The 26,360-nt window shown below is 36.1% G+C and overlaps 1 long non-coding RNA gene across 1 annotated transcript in view; it reads left to right on the plus strand.

Moving 5' to 3' along the window:
- Nucleotides 1-26,138, plus strand: part of LOC141571893 (uncharacterized) — a 71,640-nt gene extending 45,502 nt beyond the window's left edge. Inside the window, exon 3 of the long non-coding RNA XR_012496947.1 lies at nucleotides 26,038-26,138. This is a non-coding gene — a long non-coding RNA (uncharacterized LOC141571893). The remainder of the gene's footprint in view (nucleotides 1-26,037) is intronic.
- The last annotated feature ends 222 nt before the right edge of the window (nucleotides 26,139-26,360 follow it).

A 26,360-nucleotide genomic window follows, 5' to 3' on the forward strand; every position in this document is an offset into this window, starting at 1 on the left:
TAACTTCCCCTTTTTCATTTCTGATTTTGTTAATTAGTGTCTTCTCTCTTTTTATCTTAGTGAGTCTAGCCAAGGGTTTGTCAATTTTGTTAATCTTTTCAAAGAACCAGCTCTTTGTCACATTAACTTTCTATTGTCTTTTTGTTCTCTATTTCATTTAGTTCTGCTCTGATTTTTATTATTTCCTGTCTTCTGCTGAACCTGGGTTTCACTTTTTCTTCTTTTTCTAGTTCGTTAAGGTGTAACAGGAGGTTATTTATTTGGGATTTTTCTTGTTTCTTGAGATAGGCCTGTAATGATATAAATTTCCCTCTTAAAACTGCTTTCGCTGCATCCCAAATAATTTGGTAGGATGTATTTTCATTGTCATTTGTTTCTATGTATCATTTGATCTCTCCTCTAATTTCTTCTTTGATCCAGTCGTTCTTTAAAAGTATGTTGTTTAATCTCCATGTATTTGTGTTTTTTCCTGCTTTCTTTTTGCAGTTGATATCCAATTTCAAAGCCTTGTGATCAGAGAATATGCTTGGTATGATTTCAATCTTCTTAAATTTGCTGAGACTGATTTTATGTCCCAATATATGGTCTATCCTTGAGAATGTTCCATGTACACTAGAAAAGAATGTATAGTCTGATGTTTTAGGATGAAGTGCTCTATATATGTCAATTATGTCCATTTCATCTAATGTGTCATTTAGGGCTGCTATTTCGTTATTTATTTTCTGTTTGGATGATCTATCCATAGCTGTCAATGATGTATTTAAGTCCCCTAGTATAATTGTGTTTTGGTCAATTTCTCCCTTTAGTTCTGTTAGTAGTTGCTTGGTATATTTTGGTGCTCCCTGATTGGGGGCATAAATATTGATGACTGTTATGTCTTCTTGTTGTATAGTCCCCTTCACCATTATGAAATGTTTATCTTCGTCTCTTGTTATCTTTTTTACCCTGAAGTCTGTTTCATCTGATATCATTATGGCTACACCTGATTTTCTCTGAGTACCATTTGCTTGGAGTGTCAATTTCCACCCTTTCACTTTGAGTCTATGCTTGTCCTTGTAGCTGAGATGTGTCTCTTGGAGACAGCATATGTTTGGGTTTCGTTTTTTGATCCATTCTGCTAGTCTGTGCCTTTTTATTGGTGAGTTCAGTCCATTTACATTAGGGTGATTATTGATATGTGAGGATTTCCTGTCATTCTATCTTTAGTTTTCTGGTAAGGCTGTGTCTCCATGGTTTCTTTGCCTATTTGTTGTTGTCTCTTATTTCTGTGTGGTGGTATTCTATGATGTTTCCCTCTGCTTCTTCTTTTATTACAGTATATATTTCATTTCTGGATTTTTTTTGAGTGTTTACCCTTCAGTTTATATAAAAGAAAGTTTGATATTTAAAGTATCCATTTTCTATCTCCATCCTTACTTTCTCCATTGCCATATTCCGGTTCAGGCCTTTACTCTCCTCCTTTTTATGTTTTGGTTGCCACAAATTGTCCCTGTTGATGGTGGTTGAATAGCTTCCTTTAGTATTTCTTGTAGTGCAGGTCATATATTAGAAAATTCCCTCAGCTTCTGTATGTCTGGAAAGGTCTTTATTCCTCCTTCATATCTAAAGGATATATTTGTTGGATATATTATTATTCTTGGCTCATAATTTCTCTCTTTCAATAATTTGAATATTTGGTTCCATTCCCTCCTGGCTTGTAGAGTTTCTGCTGAAAAATCTGATGATAATCTAATGGGCTTTCCTTTGTAGGTTACCGTCTTCTTTTCCCTGGCTGCCTTGAGGATTCTTTCTTTGTCCTTGATTTTAGACAGCTTCAATACAATATGCCTTGGAGAAAGCCTGTTGGGATTGAGGTAATTAGGTGTTCTATTTGCTTCTTGGATTCGAGTATCCAGTTCTGTCCACAAATTTGGGAAGTTCTCATCGACAATTTGTTTGAATATTCTCTCTTCCCTTCTCTCTTTCTTCTCCTTCTGGTATGCCCATTATTCTTATATTGCTCTTTCTGATGGAGTCAGAAAGTTCTTGTAGAGTTCTTTCACTTCTTTTAAGTCTCAAGTCTCTTTCTTCTTCCATCTGTGTAATTTCCAGGTTTCTAACTTCGATGTCACTGATTCTTTCCTCCATCTGGTCAACTCTACTACCTAAGCTGGCTATTTCATTCTTAATTTCTTCTATTGAGTTCTTAATCTCCAGAAATTCTATTTGATTCTTTTTTAAAATTTCAATCTCTTTCTTAAAATGCTCATGTTGTTCTTTGATTGTGTTTCTGAGTTCATTAAACTGCCTTTCTGTGTTTTCCTACATCTCGTTGAGATTTTCCAGAACTTCAATATTGAATTCTCTCTCATTTAAGTTACATATTTCCATATCTTTAAGTTCCTTTTCTGGAGACTTTTCACTTTCTTTCTGAGCTGTCTTGTTGCCTTGGATATTCATGGCAATTACTGATTTATTATTTCTCTTCCTAGACATCTACAGGAGTGGCTTCTGCAACAGGTTGATAGGAAGAGGTCTTTCTTTTGTTTTCCACTACTTGTTGGTAGAATGTTTTATTTTCTGTCTGACTGTAGCCTATTTTTTCTCTCTCATACAGTAGTACTACGTTTTCTCTGCACTATTCCAGCTTCTCACACAATGGGGGTGTTCCCTGGGAGATGGGCTTCTCCTCTGTTAATAGTTCCCATGGGTCACAGGGCGCAGTGTCCGTGTGGGTATGCGGAGAGTTTTTGAAGTTCCAAAGCTCTTCCTGCACCAGATTCAGAGCCTGTATGTTTCAGCAGTTCTGTTTATTCCTGCAGGGATCTGCCAGATAGGTGGGGCCAGGGCCAGAGTGAGTTGTGAGAGGTGGCCCAGAGCAATGGCGGCGACCACCAACACAGCCAGTCCTGCTTCCACGGCCCCCTCCCCTTTGCCGCAACTAGTTGGGCTGCGAATCTGTGTCTGCGGTCCACAGTTCTCAGAACAGCAAACATTCTATTCTTTTGATTTAACACTGCTACTGTTCCGCTTCTAGCACCGGGCAGGTGGGGGCGGGGCGAGCTCTGGGAGGGGAGGGAGGGGGTGGTTAGTCTCGGTGCCTAAGGCTTCCATTCTCTGCTCGGCAGTGAGGGCTCAAACCACCAATTTCAGCCTTCTTCCCTCAGTCTTTTCTCCGAGGTCTCTGCCGTGAGTGTTGGGTTCAGCCGTGTTATATGCTAACCCCTCAGCCCTGTGGGCCATAAATGGAGCCCTAGCAGTCCAAGTTCTTCCCTCTCCTGCAGCTGCGGCAGTTCCGGGAAGCAGTGAGCTCAGAGCATTGAGCCAGGTCTGCATCCTGCGCCCACGTGGCTCCGTCTCCACACTTCTCCCTTCCCTCTTCCCCCCGCTCGCGCAATTCGCCCACCTATAGGTGATTTCGGTAGTGGGCTTCTTCGTCTTGCCTATCTGCTTTGCAGAGAGTCCTTTGTGGGGTTTTTGTTGTTCGATTAGTTTTAAATTCCAGGAGAGCTTTACAGAGGCTCACCTCACGCCACCATTTTTTCTCTTCCACTTCGTGCCTTTAAAGGTTTTAAAGTTTAAATTTTAATAGTTTTTATACATTTTTATAAGTAAATTAAAAAATATATAAAAGTATCTCTGCCTTCTTAGCAATCAATAGTGAAAATATTTCAAACTTTTCTATGCAAATTTAGGGTGATTATTATGAAACAATAATTTAGTCATCGTGCAATATAGTGATGCTTTCAGGGACTTCGGGGAAATAGCAGACTCAGAGTATTTAAAATGATCTGAATTCTTCTATTTTTTCTTCCAGATGTGTATCTTTCTTGCACTGTTATCCAATGTCTTACTTTACACATAGTTGTCTAGAAGAGGTATGAGGGTGGCTCTACCTTTCCAGTAGAATATCCTGTTCTGAGTAGAGTAGTTAATATTTCTTCATGTTTGAGAGCTTCCTCTTCCTTTTAAGTTTAAGGCTATATATCAACTCCTGAGGTTTCCAGAAGCTTGACCTCTGAATGAGTGGGTATTATTAAATGTATTTGATCTCTTTAATAGGATTACAGAGTAGTGAAATTTAGAGACTAAAAGAGACTGTGAAAGGTCACCTGGTCCACCACTTTCCCAAAGAGGCCACTTCCATTTAGAACCATGTCTAAAGCACTGCAGGCAAAGGGCAGCCTCTACTATTTTATAGCCTTTCAAAGACAGAAATGCTATAATCTCTAGAGGCAAGCCATTTTTATGCTTTATAATTCTCTATGTCAGAAAATTCTTCCTTCTATTTAAATTTCTCTTGCAAAAGTTTAAGCCCATGAACTCAGTCCCTGATGAGGTTTGAAAATAAAACTGGGCTTTTGAAAGGACTTAAGAAAATTGGGTTCTACTGTTCTTCTGTTTTACATTTTCTAGGGAAAACGTTGGCATAATTGTGTGAGTGTATGTGTGTTTGTGTATGTGTGTGAGTGTGTGTGTGTGCCTGTGAGAGAGACACAGAGAGAGAGAGAGAGAGAGAGAGAGAGAGAGAGAGAGTTGGAGAGATAGATAGCGAGAAACTGAAAATCTATAGATTTCTTTCAGATGTCCACCATTCATATGGCATTCACTGATGGATCAAACTTGTTGGTGAGGAGCTGGGCTGAACTAATTCAACATTAACACCAGGTTTCCCTTAATATTAATTCACAAACTAGCCAGCTGCTTAGCAGTTTGTAGCTATGAGGCAGACAAAATGTGAGATGATATATCAGAGAATAGTATAGGGACTGGAAAGAAGACCCACCATTACCCTTGGAATTAGAGAACTGTATGATTTTGAAGAGGTCAATGTTGACTGTAAAATGAACATTGATAGTAATATATAATTTACATCTTCCAATGAAGTGGGAATTTTTGTGGACCCAAAGAGAAGATTGATGTGTAAATTCTTTGAAAATTGTAAGCCATATATAAATATATGGTAATTTCTCATTCCCCAAATATTTACCTCTTCCTTAAGTAGTGGATTGTTAAATTAAGAAAATCTGGTTCAGATTATAACTTTGGCAGTATTAAATTGTGTGATCTTAAATGTCTTTAATAGCTCTGAGCCACAATTTTCTCTTTCAAAAGGGGACAATATAATTGACCTTGCAGGGTAGTGATTCATTAGAGATAATGAATGCAGTGTCTAGTGTCTAGCATACTGTTTCACAAAGAGTAGGCATTCAGTAAATACTAGCTATTATCATTCATATTAGTCATCATTCAGCCATTGAGGCAAACAACAACAACAACATTAATTTCTACTTCTCTTGCTCTTATCTCGTATCTCCCATGTAATTAGTTATGCAGCCATGCCAATTCTACCTTCTTAATATTTCTGGAATGCACTCCTCCTCCATGGCTACTGTGTAATATGTGCCATAACACTTATGATATATTTAAGTAGTATTTAACCTTAACTACCTCCTTTGCTTCAGATATTTTTTCCTGTAATCCACCTTCCATACTATAACCGAAAACATCTTTCAAAGAGCTATCTGAACATTGTACACATTCATTACATTAGTTAAACATTACAATAACTCTGCCATCAAATGAAGCCAAAGATATTCACAACCAGTTAAGATCTTCCATAGTCTAATTTATTATCTTTATATCATCTTCAACCCTCCTCTCCCAATAATGCATCTTATTCTGCTTCTACACAAACGTACTGGCAATGAATCTAAATATACCATGTTTTGGTTTTGCATGCATTGTTTTCTCTGCATCAAACATTCTCATCAGGTTATCTACTTTGTAAGTCTGTATTTGCCCTTTGAAGAATGTGGAGATTCTAGCCTCGTAGGCTATAGACGTTAGAAGTATCTATATATAAGCTTCAAGGGATCAAATTTTAGGTGTATGGATTTTTCTGAGGGTGCTGTGACTCTTAAAATATTAGGAACCACTGTTTTGGTCTCAGCTTAAAAACATCCTCCTCTTTGCGAAGTCTTCACTTTTCAGTGATTCCCTCAAGCATTGAATATCAATCGGTAGGCAACATTTCATTTAATTTTTTTTTTTTTTTTTTAATTTTTTGGGGAAGGGGAACAGGACTTTATTGAGGAACAGTGTTTACTTCCAGGACTTTTTTCCAAGTCAAGTTGTTGTCCTTTCAATCTTAGTTGTGGAGGGTGTCGTTCAGCTTCAAGTTGTTGTTCTTTCAGTCTTAGTTGTGGAGGGCGCAGCTCAGCTCCAGGTCCAGTTGCCGTTTTCTAGTTTCAGGGGGCACAGCCCACCATCCCTTGTGGGAGTTGAACCGGCAACCTTGTGGTTGAGAGGATGCATTCCAACCAACTGAGCCACCTGGGAGCTCAGTGGCAGCTCAGCTCAAGGTGCCGTGTTCAATTTTAGTTCCGGTGCCAGTGTTCAATCCCTTGCGGGACTCGAGAAATTGAACTGGCAACCTTGTGGTTGAGAGCCCACTGGCCCATGTGGGAATCAAACTGGCAGCCTTCAGAGTTAGGAGCATGGAGCTCTAACTGCCTGAGCCACCGGGCCGGCCCTTTATTTAATATTTTGAAGCAGGTATTATATCACTATTGCTTTCAGCAGGCAGCCAATGAGTCAAAGTGGGATTCTGAGTAGATAAACTCTCCTGTGTGAAGAGCCTTCAGAGGAGATCAGTTGTTCAAGCTCTATCCCATTTGACTAATGCCTGAAAGTACATTACCAAAGTTCATTTTTCTAATATTAAGGTGTTCTCTCTTCTTAAAAGACAAATCCATACATTTTAGTGTAAAATATATCACTTTAGGTTATTATTTATCATCATGATTTAAAACAAAAGACTTTTAGGTCTTTTCCCAATGGAAAGAATGGCAGGAGGAAAATTTTTGTGGTCCCAGAGAATCTGAGAAAAGTGAAAGGACTACCCCAAGACAAAAATAGGGAAGTTAGGGAAATCAGTCAAATTTTACCTCTGTTTCTATTTTGTTAAGTGATACTATAAGGCAGTAGTCTTTCTACTAGATGTAAGTACCCATGGGGCAACACAAATATTTTCCAAGGGGTACAGGCACACCAAGAATTTCAAAGGAATTAATTTCTAGATATTCAAATTTTATATATTTTTTCCTAAATATGATTGTAAATAAGCCTGAAGTCAACTGAGTGTCCCTTCCCATCTCTTACCTGCCCAGAGTCATACTATGGTGGAATGCTCACCCATGTAAAAACTTCCGGAACATTGTATAAAGGTTTCATGGGAAATATTGATGTAAATAGTAAGAAAGTGAATAATTGTAGTTGCTTAGTAACAAACCTATTTGCAAGTGAATTTGATTCCACTTCTTTGTTTTCAACATAATTGAAAGAGGACCCATCTGAATTGTTGGATGTGATTTTTGTCAGATAATTCCATATTGATCTAATTTAATGTTCTGTCTCTTTAGGTCAAATTTAACTTTTGTTCAGTTTCTTATATTTCTGCTTAACTTCTCTAAACTGTATTGAAGGATCTGCATCCTGCTTTATTCTCCACTTATTTGAATATCTTTATGTCCTTGGCTGTCTTTCTAATATTAATTAACTTCACTATGGGGCTATATTTAAAAATATTGGTGTTAATTTTAAATAGGTTGGGGGTGAGTTATTAAAATCCATGTTCAACCAATTTACACTTTTATTTCTATAACACTTTGTTTAGTACTAGGAAAACTAGGTATTTTAAAAAGTGGGAACAACACATATATTTTGTTTGCCAATTTCCATGAAATAGATGCTGACGGCTACAGAAGAATATATTCTCCTCTTTTATCTGCAACCAAGAGTGAAATATAATGCTGTGATATTTTAAACATGGTGGAAAACATTCATATAAGTTGAAATAAAAAATGTTTTCAAACAGAGTATGGATTTTTCAATACAGTTAAGAGGAAATGTAATAATAAAAAGCTGTAAAATAATAGCAGTGTAATAAATCCCCATTTCTTATTCTCTGCAGGCTTTTTTTTCCCTTAAAGCAGAATAGAAAGTATTCTCAATTTTATAAGCCCAATTGAAAGGTAGATTTAGTCTTAGAAAGGTGAGTCTCCTCACTGACTTTAATTTTATTTTTAGAATGTAATTGAAAATACTTTTCCTGGATAAGGGTTGCTGACATTTGGCTGTTGCAGGACATACCTGATCCTATCTTCTCAGTGGTAACTGTAAATGTGTAATTTTATCTGCACTCTTTAGGGGGTATGTTAGCGATGGATTGGTAAACTCAAGGGAATATTAGATGATCGCTTTTGGAGGATGACACATCAACAAGGCATGTGTGAGGCTCACAGAAAATTATTACAGTGGACATGAAAGACCCAGGATAATTCAAACACCAGTTTTCTCTTTCATTAGCTATCTGGTCTCATCAATAACCTGGGGATATCATAGTACCTGCGTTATAGAGGCAGGCCTCACATATGTAAGAGATCATATGTGTTTATTTTCACAAGATTTTTCTCCTCCAGGGACATGCCTGACTCTTTGTTAAGAAAAAAATGGTGGAATATAAGGTTGAATAAGTGGGGTGTAGCCACAGACCTGGGTGGAATTAAAAATTAGGTAAAGTGCTTGGATTCAAAATGGCAAGAAATAGGGAGGAAAATACATTTTTCTGAGCATAAGAAACACTGTGGTTTTGGAAGTAGTGTTCTAGGTGAAAGATAGTTTATTAGTCTAATCATAAGTAGAATACCATGTAAAAGAACTTCTTTCTCTGTCTGTAAAGTGGGGTATCAACTTTCCACCTCAGAGTTATGACAATGAAAGTCCATAGTGGTGCTTTATAACTATAAAGTATTACGTAATACGCAAGACATACGAGGATGGGCAAAGGGGAGTGGTAGAAGACAAGAAGCAGCTTGTCTCAACCTTTTTCCCCTCTGTAGATGTAGATGATAATATTCACAGGTGTGTCACAAACTCCCATTTATTTTCTAAGATTTATATTTTAGAAAATTAGAAGTATAGACTTGTAGACCTTTAGATGTGTGGTGAGGGGAGGGGCGTAGTACTCTTAGAAACATATTTTAACCACATAGGTCATGAAGGAAGCCATTTAAATGTTAACTCTCATCAATTCAAGTACATGTGCAGATACCATGGTTAGCAGTGTAAGCACAATTCCTTGCAAACTAGCTCTACTGCTTTTGCTTCCACAAGAACAGAGTAGAAAGCATGTTACTTCAGTGATTACTCAAATCAGCTTTAGTTTGTAAAGAATATAATACACAAATCTCAGTATTATTAACTACTTTTAGGGGCAAACGATGTGTAATATTTTTGTTGCCAAGACACAGGAGAGGAAAACTGTAAATTAGCTTGGAGTCAAGGTGGTTTACCTTCCCATCTTTGTGACTGTCATATGACTATTGTGAGGGCAGAAGATTCCTTAGCAGCTAGGACCAAAGATGCTACATCCTGCCCTTCCTCTCATCTTCCCATCATGAGTACCACATGTACTTTTCATCTTCCTTCTTCCTCTTCTCCTCCAGCTGCCATCTAATGCTTTTCTTTCCCCTCCTGCCTTCCACCACCGCCCTTTGCCCATATTTCTTGTGTATTACTAATAAATTCTGGAAATGGGAATGGTGTTGAGTTTCCAATAATGTGTTCTAATAATACTTGAGATGTGAAAGAGTATCCAGTAACTAAACACATTTATTCACTGCCAGTCATTCACTGCCGGATGAAGGCCAGTGAACATGCTATAAGTAGAAACTCTATGTTATTGACATCCTTCACCACCCAAAACAAAACAAAACAGTTTTAGCCCCTATATCAGTTATGATGACTAATGTTGGTCAAGCTACCTCTTCATTCAGCTGGATGGACAATTTGCCTTTGGCCTCCACACAGGCCTCGGCTAACATGGGTCTGCCAAACTGGGAAGATGTCACGGAGGAATGTTGAAGAAAAATGTGAGGGTCAAACAAATTATTGAAAGTAATAAAAGGGAATGCTGGGAATAAAAGAAGATACGTAGAAATCCAAGAAAATGCATCTCTGACGTAGCCGACTTAGCAAGGAGGGTAAGGAAAAGCGATGAAGAGTCCTATGTATTTTAACTGCTTGATTATCAAGTGGTCCTTGGAGTGTGCATGCTGTTGGGAAAACACAAATCCTCTGTCTCTCTGCCCAGGGGAAAAAGACTATTAGACTTACTTCAAAAAAGAAAAAGGGTGCAAGGGACAAGCTCTCAGATGGAATAAATATATACAGCACAAACACCAAAAAAAAATCACCCCAGCAGAGAAGCCTTAACTAGCTGTGAGCTCCCCGCTGGCACTACCTAAATTGCTCGCTGAGCTTAGTAACTCACTGAATAGAAAATTAAAAAAAAAACACTTTCTATTACTCTGCATATGTGTGTTGCTTTTGGAACAGTTATTCTGCTAAGCTTTATACTAAAAGGGGACTGTTTACATTATCATTTGCAGCTAAACCCATGTGTGTATGTCTTATTTGTAGGAAAATACTCAGAATAATGCTTCTTTAACCCATGGGTGATTTTTACTACAGAGATCAGCTATTAATGTGAACTTTTATTTTCACTCTTCCCTAAAAATCACACATCAGCAGGCAGTCCAGGGATTGGTATAAGAAACTAATCCGGAAAGTTGGTATATTTTGAAAACACACTTGGCGTGTCTCTGGTTAATAGTCTTCATTCTATTTAAAATGTAATTTCCAATTTGAAGAAGAAAGCAATATAAAGTTATTGAAACAAAAGTTAAGCAGCAATAGTAAGTAAAGTTGCTGGGAGGAAAAAGCGTGTAGGAATTGTGTGATTCTGTTGAACACCTGTAAGTTCACTGTGTTTTACCATCTTTAAAAAAAAAATGTGGTAATATACAAAATATAAAATCTACTATTTTAGCTATTTTACAATTCGGTGGCCCTGAGTACATTCACAATGTTGTGCAATCCTCATCACCATACATTTCCAGGACATTTTTCTTCTTCCCAAACTGAAACTCCATACCCCTTTTCCCATCCCCTGAGCCCCTGGCAACCACCATTCTGCTTTCTGTTTCTATGAATTTGACTACTCTAGGTAACTCACATAAGTGGAATCATATAATATTTGTCCTTTTGTGACAGGTTTACTTCACTTAGTATAATGCTGTCAAGGTTCATCCATGTTGTAATATGTGTCAGAATTTTCTTCCTTGTTAACATTGAATAATATTCCATTGTATGTATATACCACATTTTGTTCATCCATTTATTCATTGATAAGAACTTTTGTCGCTTCCACTTTTTGACTGTTATGAATAATGCTTCTATGAACATGGCTATACAGATACCTGTTTGAGCCTCTGCTTTCAGTTCTTTTGGGTATATGCCCAGAAGTCAGATTGCTGGATCATACTTGTATGGTTGTTCTTTTTAAAAAATTTTTGAGGAAACACCATTCTGTTTCCACAGTGGTTGCACCATTTTAAACTTGCCAGCAGTGCACGAGGATTTCAATTTTTTCACATCCTTGCTAACATTTACACTTTTCTCTTATATATGTATTATATATAATAGCATTTTTAATGGGTTGAAATGATATCTTTTTTGAATCATATGTAATATGACTAATTTCTGATATAAACAGAATGGATTTACAAATCTTGATTTTCTTAATTGAATTTTTTTTCTTTCAACATAGGTTTCCTTTTAGTATTAGTGCCCAGCAGACCTGTAGCTAATCTGGTTTAGGCAGATTAGGTAACTGTCTCATAGTCATATAAGCACTAAGGGATAGAGCCAGAATGCAAAACTAAGTATCTCTGACTCACACAAATCACTTGGAAAAAAAAAATCTACCAACAAAATCTCATACTGTAATATGAGAGATGTATACCAAAACTCTAATAAAAATGGCACATACCCATTGAACATTTCCAGGCACAGTGCTAATGGCTTTACTTATATACTGCTAACCCTCACAGCAACCCTGTTTTCACACACAGTAGACTGAGATTCAGAGAGCTAAGTTTACTTTTTAAAATTACCCAGCTATGACTGGCTGAACTGGGATTCAACCTGAGGTCTTCATATACTCAGGCCAGAGTTACCAGTATGGCATAGACTTAGAATTTTGCTTCTGTAAGATGCACGTATCAAAACCTGCTGAGAAGACATCCTACTTTTATGTCCAGTTAAAAAAACAAAAATTTCTAAGAATGTTTTATGGAAGGAATATCGTATAATTTGAGCAGATTCTTGGAAGATGGGAAGAGCTCAGGCACATGCAGACAATGGAAAGGGGGATTCCAGACAGAGGAAAAATACGAGCCTCTAATACACAAACATGTCTGATGTTTCAAGGCTATGGCACCTTGGTGATGTTGTATATATCTGTCCAAACTAGTGACAAAACTAGTAGGTGGCTTGAGTTACTTCCTGGTTTAGCTTTGTCTGAATCCCCCTGCCTTTGTAGATTGAAGTTTTATTTTAGCTACAGCCTCTGCTGTGGCAGGCAGCTGAGTCTGCCACTTTCTTTCATGTGTGGAGAATTCCACTCCAGTGCCTGATTTCAAGAAACAGCATCTGATTCATGGGGACCAATTTTAGTTTCTGCTTCCCTGAAGAAGACAGATCCCAGGCCTATTCTGCTTGTGACTCAAAACTCAGCAGGCAGTGGCTTCAGCCCCTCTTACCACTTCCTATGTGTGTTTTTGTTTTGCTTCACTGTTTTCTATATGTTTCCTAATGATCTTTGGTTTTTTCTCCTCTTTTTACTTGTCTCTATGTGTTTGAAACAGTGGAAATGCTTCAAAGTGTGACCTCACAGATCTTTCTTGATCAGAAGTCCTGGGATAAGGTGGTGAGGTGTCAGAAATCAGCTGGGCTCAGGGCAAGATGGAATGAGATAAAGGAAAATGGTCTCATATCTACTGCTGACTCTAGCAGTAGAGGACAGTGCACTGTCCAAAGGGACTGTGCAAACTTGGGAATAGTCAAGGAGACACCAGTAGGGAGTTTGGTATGCACTGCTGGGGATCCCTACATAGAAGTAGGGATCTTAGCTGCAAACTGTATTAAGCATAATGGTGGAGTCCACATTGAGGATTATCAATTCAAACCCTGAATGACAAATAAGTTGGGTACAGGTGAGGAAGTTCCAGGATCTCACTTGAGTAGCCTATAAACTCTCTTGAGAGAGTACTTCCAACACAGTAGGAAAGTGAAGTGTCAGGTAAGGTAAGTAAAGTGAAATTGCACTGTGGGAGCAAGAGTGGAGTGGGAGATTTAATCTCCTCAGAATAGATACTCAATAGTCACCTTTCCTTCTCTTGTCAGCCAAGAAATTGAATGTGGGTGGATCCACGGTGGGAGATTCCAGTACCTCTAGCTGAGAAGTAATAGGAAAGACAAAGTCTGACACCAGGTCCTTTTAACTCTGGCGTTGTACAATCTATATTAAAGTCTATTTAATTGCATTTGCCTCTCCTACTTATAGTTAATATCACAGGTGATTTTCTACAGTGTCCTTGAAGTGCTTGTTACACCCAAATGCAAATAGGTCCAGCTTAATTACCACATAATAAGGTATGCTGTTTACTACCAGTACTCCAGAATAATGTCTGTAAACATCAGAGTTGGATTTTCATGTTACATATACTTTTCCAAATGCCTTTTTGTGGTTCAGGACCTTCTAAAGACAATAAAAAACAATTCACTGAGAAGAACTAAACTGTAACTATGAAATCGACTATAGAGAAGTTAATAAATAAGTGAAGCATAAACTTCTATTTAACAAAATAGAAGTAATGTTCAACTAAGCTTCAATGTAATTCTCAGGGTGATTGAAAGTTAGTAGAGACTTGGGGATAAATGTAAACTTGGCAAGAAATTCCTAACAAATATTCACAATTTGGGGGTTATTTTTTGATTAGTTAACTTTTCTATCCATTTATCCATTTAACCAAAAATATTGACTGACTGTCTACTATGTGAAAAGCATTGTGCTCAGCCTATGTTCCAAAACCTTATAAAGCTGATACAAGCCATTTTGGAGCTGATGGTTTTCTGTATCCTTTATAGTTACATGTTATCCCTTGCTGGTTCCATATTAAACCATAACAAATCACTCTAGCCTATTCACTTGTATCTGCGCTGACACCAGATTTTCAGAGAATTCATTCTGAGAATGAACGAATTATACTACTGTTGAAAAAATATCTAATAAAGTCTAGTGACTTTATGGCATATTTTCCTATCGCTTTCCCACTTTTGCAATGAATGCTGCCTTTGCAAAAATGTATAACAAAAAAAAAATGTCTCAGCTCAGATATACTGGGAAATATGAAAACCATTCTTTGGATTTGGGTAAGAATAGAATAACTTTCAGACTGAAAACTGCTGGGGAGAGGCTCCCATTCCTCATCTCAATTACTTACTTAGAATTCCAATAGTCAGTGTCTTCTTTAAACATCACACTTTCTAGTGCCAGTCATGGTCCACCAACTCAAATGCCTATGGGATTAGACAAACAATAAACATGAATGAAACAAGCTGTGTGCATGGCGATGAGGACTGGTGAGAATGTGGTAATTTGGGAAGTGCAAACTCTACCTAACATGATGACTATCACTCAGCTGTCACTGAATGTTTCCATATCGAAAATCTTGTCTTTTATTGGTAGACCAGCTCTTCTAATTTGTAATCTAAGACAGATTCTGGAATGGTAGATATAAAATTTCCTATGAAAATATAATCAAATTTTTAAAAATCACCTTGCTAGAGGGAAATTTTCATGTTCCTCAGTTTTCATTTTGTGACTGTCCTACACTCCTAAAGCTGAATAAAATGATTCACTTTCTACCTTATTGGGTTTGGCTATTTTAAAATGCAATGCCTATTTATGGATGTACTGTACAATGTGAATTTTTTTCATTTTACAGTTGTAGGCAAAACCAGCTTTCTAATCAAGTCTAAAAATAAAAAGACTGATTATACTTCAGTAATTTCTAGCTATTTCTTATACATGCAAAAGGAAGAACTAATATTATAATGCCATTTTCTTTCCATCAATCATTACACAATTTCTCAGAGAATCACCTTTCAAGATTTTAACAAGTTTATTGGAGTTCTTTAACCAAATTAGGAAATATTCTGGGTGTGAAATGTTCCCTGAAAACTTCTTATAAGATAGGTAATCAAATTATCAGGAAAGGAACTTAATGCATGATAAGTAAGAGAACTCAAAAGGGTTAGATCCAGTTCTCCTCTGTACCAGAAATTATACAAAACTATAATCTCTGCTTTCTCTACCTCCAATCTTTGAATTCACTGCTGATTTCCTATGACCTTGAGCAATGCTGCCTTATAATAAGGTGCTCAATTACATTTCTTGAGTGAATAAATGAAGTGTAATGAGAGGACATTTAAAGAGAGTCAGCAAATGATGATGGTCATAAAGTAAAATCCCATTGAGGAACACAAGAAACATGGTCACAAGACATCTGTAGAAAGGACTGCTTGTGCACTAAGGACAAATGTGGAAGGATGTGCCACGCAATTGCCAATTTTAACGTGACTGGGAGGCTGTCATAAGTGAACTCCAAAGTACATAATTAGAAACAATGCGACAAAGATGAGAAAGGATAAATGATATAAAAATTTATTTTTCAATTCTTCCTTTAGAAGAAGGATTGAATAATGATTGTTTCTCACAGTCTGGGACAAAGGTGCCATGACTAGAATTGTGGTAAATGCAAAATCAGCTGATAAGGTATTAGAACTATGTAGGTAACAACTGCTGGTGTATAAGATTTTCCAAGTCATTGCCATTTTCTCCCCCAGTGACTGCATTTTTCCATTTACAATGATGGTTGGTATGGATTTTATAGTAGTACAAACAGAAGTCAGTATCTTAATTAATTAATTTGATTAAGCTCATACTTGTATACTGGTCATATAAAGTATCTCTTAGCAAAAGATATTTGCTTTGTGGAAAGAGGCAATTTAAGGCCATTGAATCCAATAATAGTTTCAAATCAATCAATTGAATTACTCCATGACTTGATAGATCAACATGGTGACTTTATAATGAGCTATGGGGAGAAACAATTAAGGTTGCCAACTTATCATTTTAATATCACTGGTGAAATGAAAAATGGACCCTATGTTCTCAGCTGTGCTTTTTTTTTTTTTTTTTTTGTGGGCAGAATAACAAGTTAAACATGACTATGATTCTTATGTAGAATGAGAGACAGCATTAGATAACAGTAAATAAAAGGGCCTTCTCTGTTTTATTAATTAGTGGAAAATTTTCGTTTTCCTCTACAAACAGGGTATAATTATCCTCTCCCACTCCAAGCTCTCCACCATCTAGGTTCTATCTCTACATCCAGATAGCAATCTAAAGTTAGGTGAATCTCAATACTATACCATATTATGTCTTGAGCTTAATTCTCAAAACAATCCCGCAATGTCTGCATTTTTAATCAATATTTATAAACTGAATTCTAGAGTAAACAAAATGATTAGTTTGATTATTTGAGGTTATTGAACATTGTGGTTATTTATGACATTTAAAGAATGGGAAATATTGATAATTTTTTAAATAAATATTAGTAAACTTTTATATATTTATGGTAAAAACCTATATATATATTTATGTTATATAAAGTTTCAACATATGGTAAAAGTACAATATAGCACATGAAATAATAGTAATGTACAATTAAGATATAGTATATAGTTTAAAATAGACAAATAATTAACCTCCTAAGAAATTTTCAGAAAAAAATTTGCAAGTTTAACCCCAAAACATAAGGGCTGCTACCCAGTGGTATCTGCATTTAGAGTTTTTTGTTCTTTTAGAAATTAAAAGGATAAAAATAAATATGGACACTTCATTTAGTTTATATAATAAATTTTGAGACGTATAAAATTCATTAAAGTATTTTGCACTATGTGTATACGTATGCTAGTATATGGTCCAATCATGATAATTAGGTGATTGTATGACCAGGACATTTAGTTTCTACATTTCAAGGTAATGAAATGATTAAATGGCATATGGGAGAATCATTTTGGAGTGCCTGTTAATTTGTTGTGAGAACACTGCATATCCATAAGATATTTCTTCAAATTTTAAAGCTGAGAAACTTGATCCCTAAACATTTGGTTGTTTAAATAACCTGAAACCTCTTCACTATGAATTGTTAAAATAATAAATTATGATAGAGTGTAGTGATAATACCCTCAAAATGCCAGGAGTGTTCAGGTTCACCTCAGCTATCATTCAAGATGCTTATTTTGAAGACAGAAGGGGGGAAAAAAAAGAAAGAAAAAAAAAAGGTGAAAATGAATACACTCATTGCTTAGCTTTAATACTACATGCCACATTTAATTGTGCGCTAGTTATCCTATTGTTGAATAATATGAATGGCATCTATGTAAAATATGAGTACAATTAAATGATTTTCCGCAGTCATGTGTGTGCTTTGGGGTCTGTCAATGTATGTAGTAATTGAATTTACACGGAATTAAAGGGACACTGGGTAGCTTAGAGAAGTTCTGGAATTTTTATTAAAAAATATTTGAAATATAAAAAGAAACACAAAGTATCTTAACTTACCTTTTAAGATTGATGAACTATGCATTCATTTTTCTTACCTCAAATATCAGATTTTGAGTAATTGTTCTGAAAAGAGTCATCAAATTCCATTTCTACATAAAAATTAAGCAGTTGAAAAACAAAGTAGTTGAAAAGTGAAACATAAGAAAATATTTTCCAGCAATTTAAACTCTTGTCAGTGAAGATAAGCATGAAATGAACAGCAAAATCTTATTTATAAATGTGTCTTTGACTTTCACTTTTCTGGCATACTAACTTGGTGTTTTGATTTTATAAAGGATATTTTGGATCTAAAACAGAAATTACTCTACAATTAAAATAGCAGTAACAGTGCTTTAATAATTGAGAAAAAGATTAAGGAGACCCATGCAAATTTATCCTTAATCATAAACAGTGTGAAAATTATATAATGCGAAAGTCAATTTATTTTGGCAGGTTCTTTTCTTCATGTGTATGTCGTAGATTGGAAACATTAATTTGCATTTAAAAATCTAGGTAGCATGTCTTTTGGAAATAGTATTCAGAATGCTGAATTAGCCTCTTTGCCTTGTATAGAGAAACTGCTATAATAGATTCTGAGTTAAACTATATGTCTAGGCTAAGGTCCTGAATGGGCTAATGTCCATTAACAATCAACAAATTAGTGAATTGTCGTTACTGAAATTTCTTTTCACAACCTAATGGTTTGTTTAACTGATGGCTGATGTGACCATTAGGAGCTATTAGCATGTTAAGAGGGTATTAAATAAAGCCAACAGTTAGCCTTAGAAACAAAAGGATAAACACAGCACAATTTATTATTTTGCTAGGCTAAGCAAACATGGTTTAGATGCATTACCGCCTTCTAACAATGCCAGTAGTCATCTGTTGAATAAATATTCTATTGAGCTAAGAACAAAAGAATCAGCAAATCTATGATCTACTAAACTTCTAATTGCTGATATGTTTTAGATGATTTGTAGACTTAACTGAGCTATATAGATATAGACTCATCTAAAATTTCATATTGTGTTGAATTTTTTCAATCAAATATTATTATGGATGAGGAAAATGCATATTGCAACCAGATGTGGGTGATAACTGTCTTAAAATGAAGTGAGTTTCAAATGTATATATTTAATATACATTAAGCAAAGGCGAATTAGATGGGAAGTGTTTTATATAGCTAAATGCGCAAAATTCTCATGTTGTTTCTTACTACTTCTGTTATGGTTAGCTTTGTGTCATTGTTTTCACATCTAGAAAAGCAGGCCTAGCAGTGTCATGTAAAGCCGCCAAGGAGAAGCTCTTTCCATTGGCCTGTTCTATTCTTAATCAAATGCCTGTTCTTTTGAAGTTGTTTTGTTTCCAATAGTGTATCAGAAAGAAATAGGAATCTTTGTGTCTATGTTGTATTTCCCTTATTCTGTGCCTTCCAGGAAGAAACGTAAGAATTCCAGCAGACTCTGAATATTACTCTAGAAATGTGACCCATTATCCCAATTCGAGGCTGAGTTTTCATTGATTTATTCCATGAATATTTACTGATCACCACCACATGACAGGTACTCTTCTAAGGATTAAGGACACACAATGAATCAGAAAGAGAGAAAAATCCTTATACGTGTTGAGTCTTACACTCTAGTGGAGCAAGGCACACAATAAACCCGAGAAGAATGTTGAAGGATAAGTGCTATAAAAGAGAGAACAGAATAAAGAGATTAGAAGTGATGAGGTAGGAGGAACAAGTAACATTTTGAATAATCTGATTGCCCTCAACAAGATTACAATGCTAAAGTAAAGATTTAAAGGAGGTCAGAGAATTTGTTTTTAATATATTGGAGGAAAGAACTCCAGGCAGAAAGAATAGCTAGTGCGTGAGTTTGCCTGATGTGTTCAAGGAACAGAGTAAACAAGGCTAGAGAAGAGGACATTTGTAGGAAATGAGGTCAGCAGGAAAAAGCAAGGAGAGCCTTATAGTCCATTTGTAAGAAAGGCTTTTGTTCTAAGCATGATCTCACTTACCTTTAAGAGAATCATTCAGACTGCTGTGAGCAGAGCGGACTGTAAGGGAGCAAGGAGGCCGGCTTAGGAATCAATTGCAGTGATCCTAGAGAGAGATAATGCTGATTTGGTTGTGGGGCAGAGGGTCACAGAACACAGAAGTAGTGAAAAGTTGTCTGATTCTGGATATACTTTGAATGTAGAACGAACAAGATGTGGATTGGATGTGGAATGGGAAATGTGAAAGAAAGAGAACTAAAGGATGGCTTTAAGGTTCCAGCCTAAGTAACTGGAAAGATGAATTGACATCACCTGAACTGGGAAAAGTTTTGAAATAGAGTAAAAGTTCATTTTTGGACATGCTGAAAGGTTGCCAGACTTAGTGAAGAAAAATGCAGTCCACATGGTTAAATTTGTAGTTAAGTGTGCATTTAATTGAGAACACTAATGTGTTGACATTTATTTATTTATTTATTTATTTATTTAATCATTATTTCCTTTTTTAATTTTATGACGTTTGTTGGGTTGACATTGGTTAATAAAATTATATAGCTTTCAAGTGTTCAATTGAAATGTACAATAATATATAATCTGTATATTGCATTGGGTGTTCACCACCCAAAGTCAAGTCTCTGTCCCTCACCATATATTTGACCCCCATTACTCTCTTCTACCTACCCCCACCGACCCTTTCCCACTGGTAACCACCATACTGTCATTTGTTTCTATTATTTTTCATTTGTTTGTTATTTGTTTATTTGTTGCTTTGAGTTTTATATCCCACATATGAGTGAAATCCTGACTTTTTCCATCTGACTTATTTCACTTAGCATGATAATCTCAAGATCCATGCATGTTGTCACTTTGCAAATGGTGACATCATCTTTTCTTATTGCAGAGTAGTATTCCATTGTGTATATGTACCACATCTTCTTTATCCAATCATCTATCAAAGAACACATTGGTTATTTCTATGTCTTGGCCACCGTGAATAATGCTGCAATAACATAGAGGTATATATATCTTTACAAATAAATGTTTTTAAAATTTTGGGGTAGATAGCTAGAAGAGGGATTCTTCAGTCATATGGTAACTCTATTCTTAATTTTTTGAGGAACCTCCATACTGTTTTCCACACTGGCTGTACTAATTTACACTCCCAGCAGCCTGTATGAGGGTTCCTTTCCTCCACAACCTCTCCAGCACTTGTTATTTCTTGTCTTGTTGATGATAATAGCCTTTCCAACAGATGTGAGGTGGTATCTCATTGTGGTTTTGATTTGCATTTCCCTAATGGCTAGTGAAATTGAGCATGTTTTCATATATCTGTTGGTCATTTGTATGTCTTCTTGGCCAAAGTGTCTGTTCAGGTCCTCTGCCCATTTTTTAATTGGATTGTTTGTGTTGTTGAGTTGTATGAGTTCTTTATGTATTTTGGATATTAGTCCCCAGTCAGATATGTTGTGTGCAAATATATTTTTCCATTCCGTTGGTTGCCTCTTTGCCTTTTTTTTTTTTTTATGGTTTCTTTTACTGTATAGAAGTTTTCAGTTTGGTATAGTCCCATTCATTTATTTTTGCTTTACTTCCCTTGCTTTTGAAGTCAAATTCATAAAATCCTTTCTAAGGCTAAGGTCCATAAGTTTAGTCCCTATATGTTCTTCTATGTATGTTATTTTTTTCAGGTCTTATATTTAGGTCTTTGATCCATTTTGAGTTAATTTTTGTATATGGTGACAAATAACAGTCTAGTTGACTTTCACATGTCTGCTGGACATCTAAATGGAGATTTTGCAAAGGTATATGGATTTCTGAGTCTGGAGTTTGGGGTATAATTATTAGCTGAAATGTTGTGAGTTTTTAGCATGTAAATGGAATTTAAAACCATGAGAGTCGGGCGGCCAGATGGCTCAGTTTGTTGGAGTTTGAAGTCTGGACAGTGAGGTTGCTGGTTTGATTCCCACATGGGCCGGTGGGCTGCATCCTCCACAACTAGATTGAAGACAATGAGCTGCTGTTGAACTTCTGGAGGGGTGGCTGAATGGCTCAGTTGGTTAGAGCACAAGCTCTGAACAACAAGGAAAAACAAAGTTGCCAGTTCAATTCCCATATGGGATGGTGGGCTGCACCCCCTGCAACTAAAGATTAAAAATGGCGACTGGACTTGGAGCTGAGCTGCGCCCTCCACAACTAGATTGAAGGATGACTAGTTAGAGCTGATGGGCCCTGGAGAAACACACTGTCTTCCAACACTTCCCCCCCAAAAAAAAAAAGAAAAAAGAAAAACACATGAGACAAAATGCTACTACAAAAAATATGAGTATAGATAAAGCAAGACAGAAATTCTGTGCCCTTCCTACAATGAGACATGGGGCATCTCAACTTTTATAAAGGTTGGGAGGAAGAAGAGGGAACAACAAAAAAGACTGAGAAAGAGAAACCAGAGTAATAGCAGGAAAGACAAGAGAGTGTAATGTGCTAGCAGCAAAATGAAGAAAGTATTTCAGGGACAAAGATACAATCCATTGTGATATATGCTGATAGGAATAATACAGTATAGAAGAAAATATTGCTGATATATTAAAGAAAGAGAATAATTGCTGGGGCAATGTCCTTGGTGAGATTGAATGTGATAGGCTCAACTAGTCACATGTAGGAATGAAGCTTGGCATCTAGAGTAGCAAACAGAAAGGCAGAAAATCTGATGACAAGTGCTAATGGGTAGGCAGAGGAAGTTGTGGGAATCAGTGGAAGGTCTCTACTGATTGCTTCAATTTTCTCAGTGAAGTAGGAAGCAAGGTCACTGGTGCAATTCGGTATGGGTAAGGAAATATTTTGGGTTTGAAGAGAAAGAACGTGTGACACACACATCTAGATCAGGAGAGTGATTGAATCGCTCAAGCATCTTATGATTGGACAATGTTAAAGATCCTCTTAATGTGTGGGCATGAACTTAAATTGAAACTAGTTAACATGGTTTTATAAAAATAAAATTATATTTTATTGTGATGTGATTTGTAGCACATCCGCACTAAATAGCGCATCAAAACTTTACAGTGAAAATTGAAGTTAGGATTTTTAAAAGTGAGTATTACCTACCAGATTTTACCCAATTCAGGTGAGAGATTCTTATACGTAATAGACAGTCCTCCATTTATAAGCATCGATTTATATGAATTCCTAGAGGTCTTTTAAGTAGAGATGGAGAAAGCTGTTAAAGACTTGTTAAAAAGAAAAAAAAAAAATGCAGGAGAGCTTTTTATACTTTTCTATGTAAGAAATTACAAAGGGCTTCTGAGAATAGTTTTCAGGTTCTCACAGGAAGTGGTAATTATTTTTAAACCAGCGTTAAGAATTTACTTTCTAGTGAAGTCTACCTTCTCTCCTAAGTTTCAGGTAAGTATGGTACTCTGAGACTGGCTTGTAGCTTGCCTACTTAGACTCTCAATGAAAATTCCAAAAATGTGTTTTAGTTCTATTGCAAACACATTATGCACTTGGTGAGGTACAGTCTTTAAGTGCAGAGTTCTTCATCCATTAATTTCTACTGAGTATTCTGCTTTCCTCCAACAAGCTCAAGCTTTGAAAAATGCAGAGACCTGCCTTTCTAGGTTATGAGAATGACTATGTGATGTAGTTCCCTACTTCTCACACTAGGAAGAATATTTTTGCCTCGTGGCCATGATCACTGCAGCTACATTTTCTCTGGTTTCATGAGCCTTCTCTGAAAACAGCCTTATCTGAGAATTGTAGTAAATAAAGAGCCACTTAAGATCTACTTCATTGGAAAAGTATCACTTCCTTCTTTGACACTCAGTTAACATTGTATTTATTTATTTATTTTTTGGTAGTGCTAAGAAAGTTTTGTATAATCATTAAATATCTCAACAGCAAAAGCTTACCATCACCATAGAATGCCTTGACTAACTGTCTGACATAGTTCACAGTCCAATGGCTCCTAAATCCCAGTCCATAAACATAACTGGCTTTCTGTGATGATATTTTCATTAACATATGGTGAGAAATGAGAAAAAACACAGGCATTTTAAGATTGCCAGTTGTACTCTCCTGGGAAGCACTGCGATTCTGAGATTAAGTTCTTTGTGATTTTTATGATGATAGTGCATACTACTTCTTTTTATTTTACACCATGATTAATTTTCAAAAGAAGTTGACAACTTCATGTCCTCTAATTGACTTAAAAAATGTAACTGGTCAATTAAATATGAAAGATTATGAACCAAATATTTAGTCCACACAGGATCCATTTCTATTTATTCTGGAACTAAATAGGACAGGTGAAGAGAGAAACAATTCTATCTCTTCATACAGTGATAAAAGTCCATTCATGCCTGCAGCTAGGAAAATTTGGTTCATTTTACAAATACATTGATTGCATTATATTTTTCACATTATATTGAAATTAATACATAGCTTAAATGTGTGACTTTGCTTATAAATTTTATATGAAAATTCTAGATGGGCAATAGGAAAAATATTCGTCTGTAATCGACCTTTAAAAATCTCTGTGTTTTCTTTACATGGAAACCAGATGTTTACTTTTGTGACTGTGTATTTACCTTCATATTGGAGACTGATTTAATACTTAGAAGGTCAAAATGTCATAGGCAGATACTATGCTAGAGGCAACAAATCCCCTATAGTATTTTAAAAGGTCCTTCTGAGTAGTTTTTATCCTTGGTTGTTTAGATGCCTATGTAGACTTCTAAAAAAGAACATCCATAAAACGTTTTTGTGGTAGATACCTATAATCACCAAATTAGCTTAGATTAAGGTTTACATAATGCAAAATTTAGTAAATAGATTTTATATAAACTAGGATGAGAATGAAAACTAAACATGATAGCAATCTTATCCCTAGGATGACCATATTTTTTGTGGTATGTTTTTGGAACAGCATGTGTAAAGTAACAAAAACTTGGAAAGAAAAGTGACATTCTGAAGTTTAAGTATTTTATTATGTTTTACAAATGTCTATTTTTTTTTACATGATGATTTCAAAATTAATTAATGGAAAATGAATTTTCTAATATTAAATAAAAATTTAGATTACATTAAATCTTACCAATTGAAAAATAGTCCTGTGGTGAGGTGATTTCTGAAACAAATACTTTTAATCATCTTCAGTCTATAATTCCCTTTGTACAGGATCACACAGAAACAGGCAGCTTAATATTGGAGAAAAGTCAGGAAAACCAAAAGAAGGTTTATGTAGCTATAAAATCAAGGGTATTGTTGATTGGTGGTGGTGGGAGGTAAGCTTGGAAAGAAAGATTGGATTTATTGTGAAGGGCCTATGTGCTTTAATAAGAAGTTTGGGAGCAATGAATGTTTTTTGGGCAGCAGAGTAGCAGTCAAATTTATGTTCACGAAACATCTCTGAAAGGGACGCTGGATGAATATAAACAGGCCGTCTCAGGAATATGAGGCTTTCACAGTTATTCAAGCAAGAAATAATGAAGGGCCAGACCTATAAGTAGTGATAGAGAAAAGAGAGGAGAGATAGATGCAAAATTTAGCTCTGATAATTTAATTCACTTTTCTTCCATCTCTTCAGAGTTTTCCTTGCTCTCTTTCAATCAAGGAGTTTTGTGAAAACATAATTCTTTACTGAAAGTTTGACCAAATAAATACGTGGTGTTTGGCGGAGTAAAGGGTATTAGCAGGAGAGAAGATTGGTTTTGCAACAATAGGAGTAACAGACTTGAAGGGAAAATGCTCTGCTCCCATTCATATGCAAGAATCTGATAGTTGACCCTTATCTAAGTAATTAATTAAGATGTGAAAGAGAAACAGGCATGACATTCTTGAAGAATTCAGTTTGACACAGTAACGCATCCCACTCTTTTGTCTTCTGTAGGATGGCGTAAGTATTGCTCACAAGAATCTTTGTTCACCCGAGATAAGCTAAACCCTGTTCTTTTCCTGACTTCTCCATTTTAAAGACATTTACCAAGTGGCCCAGGACTAGAAATTTAACCAAGATGACACGTTTTGCATCTTTAGTATGGTCAGTCCACTTTGGACAATTACGCTAATTATAACTATTGATTCAGCAGCTCTCTTGCTCTGTTATAGGAGGAAATTAGATTAAGCTGATTTTTTTTTAAACTTATTCTCAGTTTTCCGTAATCTTCTGGGCGCTTGTAAATTGATACTTAAAAGATGTTTTATATAGCCTATGAACAATTATACCATTCATAAAGTTGTTCATCTCTTCTTTTACTTTGAAATAAGTTCCCCGGAGAGCATCTTGTTATAATATAGGGATAAATGAATTTTTCTCACGTCTCCTTCTTGCTTCCTCTTTATTTTTCCACCCACCCTACCCTAAGTCATTTGGTTTGTGTGTGTGTGTGTGCTGGAAGTTCCACAGATCTCTCTGGGCTTCCCAGTAGACTCCTCAGAGCGTGCTGCAGTCAAGCACAAATACCTACTACAAGTTTCTTTTAAAGGGCCCGTCTCATCCCTTGGTGAGGAGCTGAAGCAGAGTGGTATCAGCTGGTTGACAGATGCAGTACAGAGCACAGCCCCTCCCCGCGCCCCCCAATGCTTTCCTCTAATGATCTGGGTGAGTACCTGCCTGCACAAGTCATCATTACTGACACACCTCTCTGAATCCAGCTCCCTTCTTAAAGTTACTTCTCTATATTCAGGCTTCCAGTGAATTATTCCCCTGATCGAAGGAATTCCAACTTGCAAACACATCTAATTAGCAGTAAATTGGCTATGTATAGCATTCATTCTCTCCTTGGGTCCTGAATCTGACACTAAAAAT

The sequence above is a fragment of the Rhinolophus sinicus genome, linkage group LG05 (assembly GCF_036562045.2).
Source record: "Rhinolophus sinicus isolate RSC01 linkage group LG05, ASM3656204v1, whole genome shotgun sequence".
Lineage (NCBI taxonomy): Eukaryota > Metazoa > Chordata > Mammalia > Chiroptera > Rhinolophidae > Rhinolophus > Rhinolophus sinicus.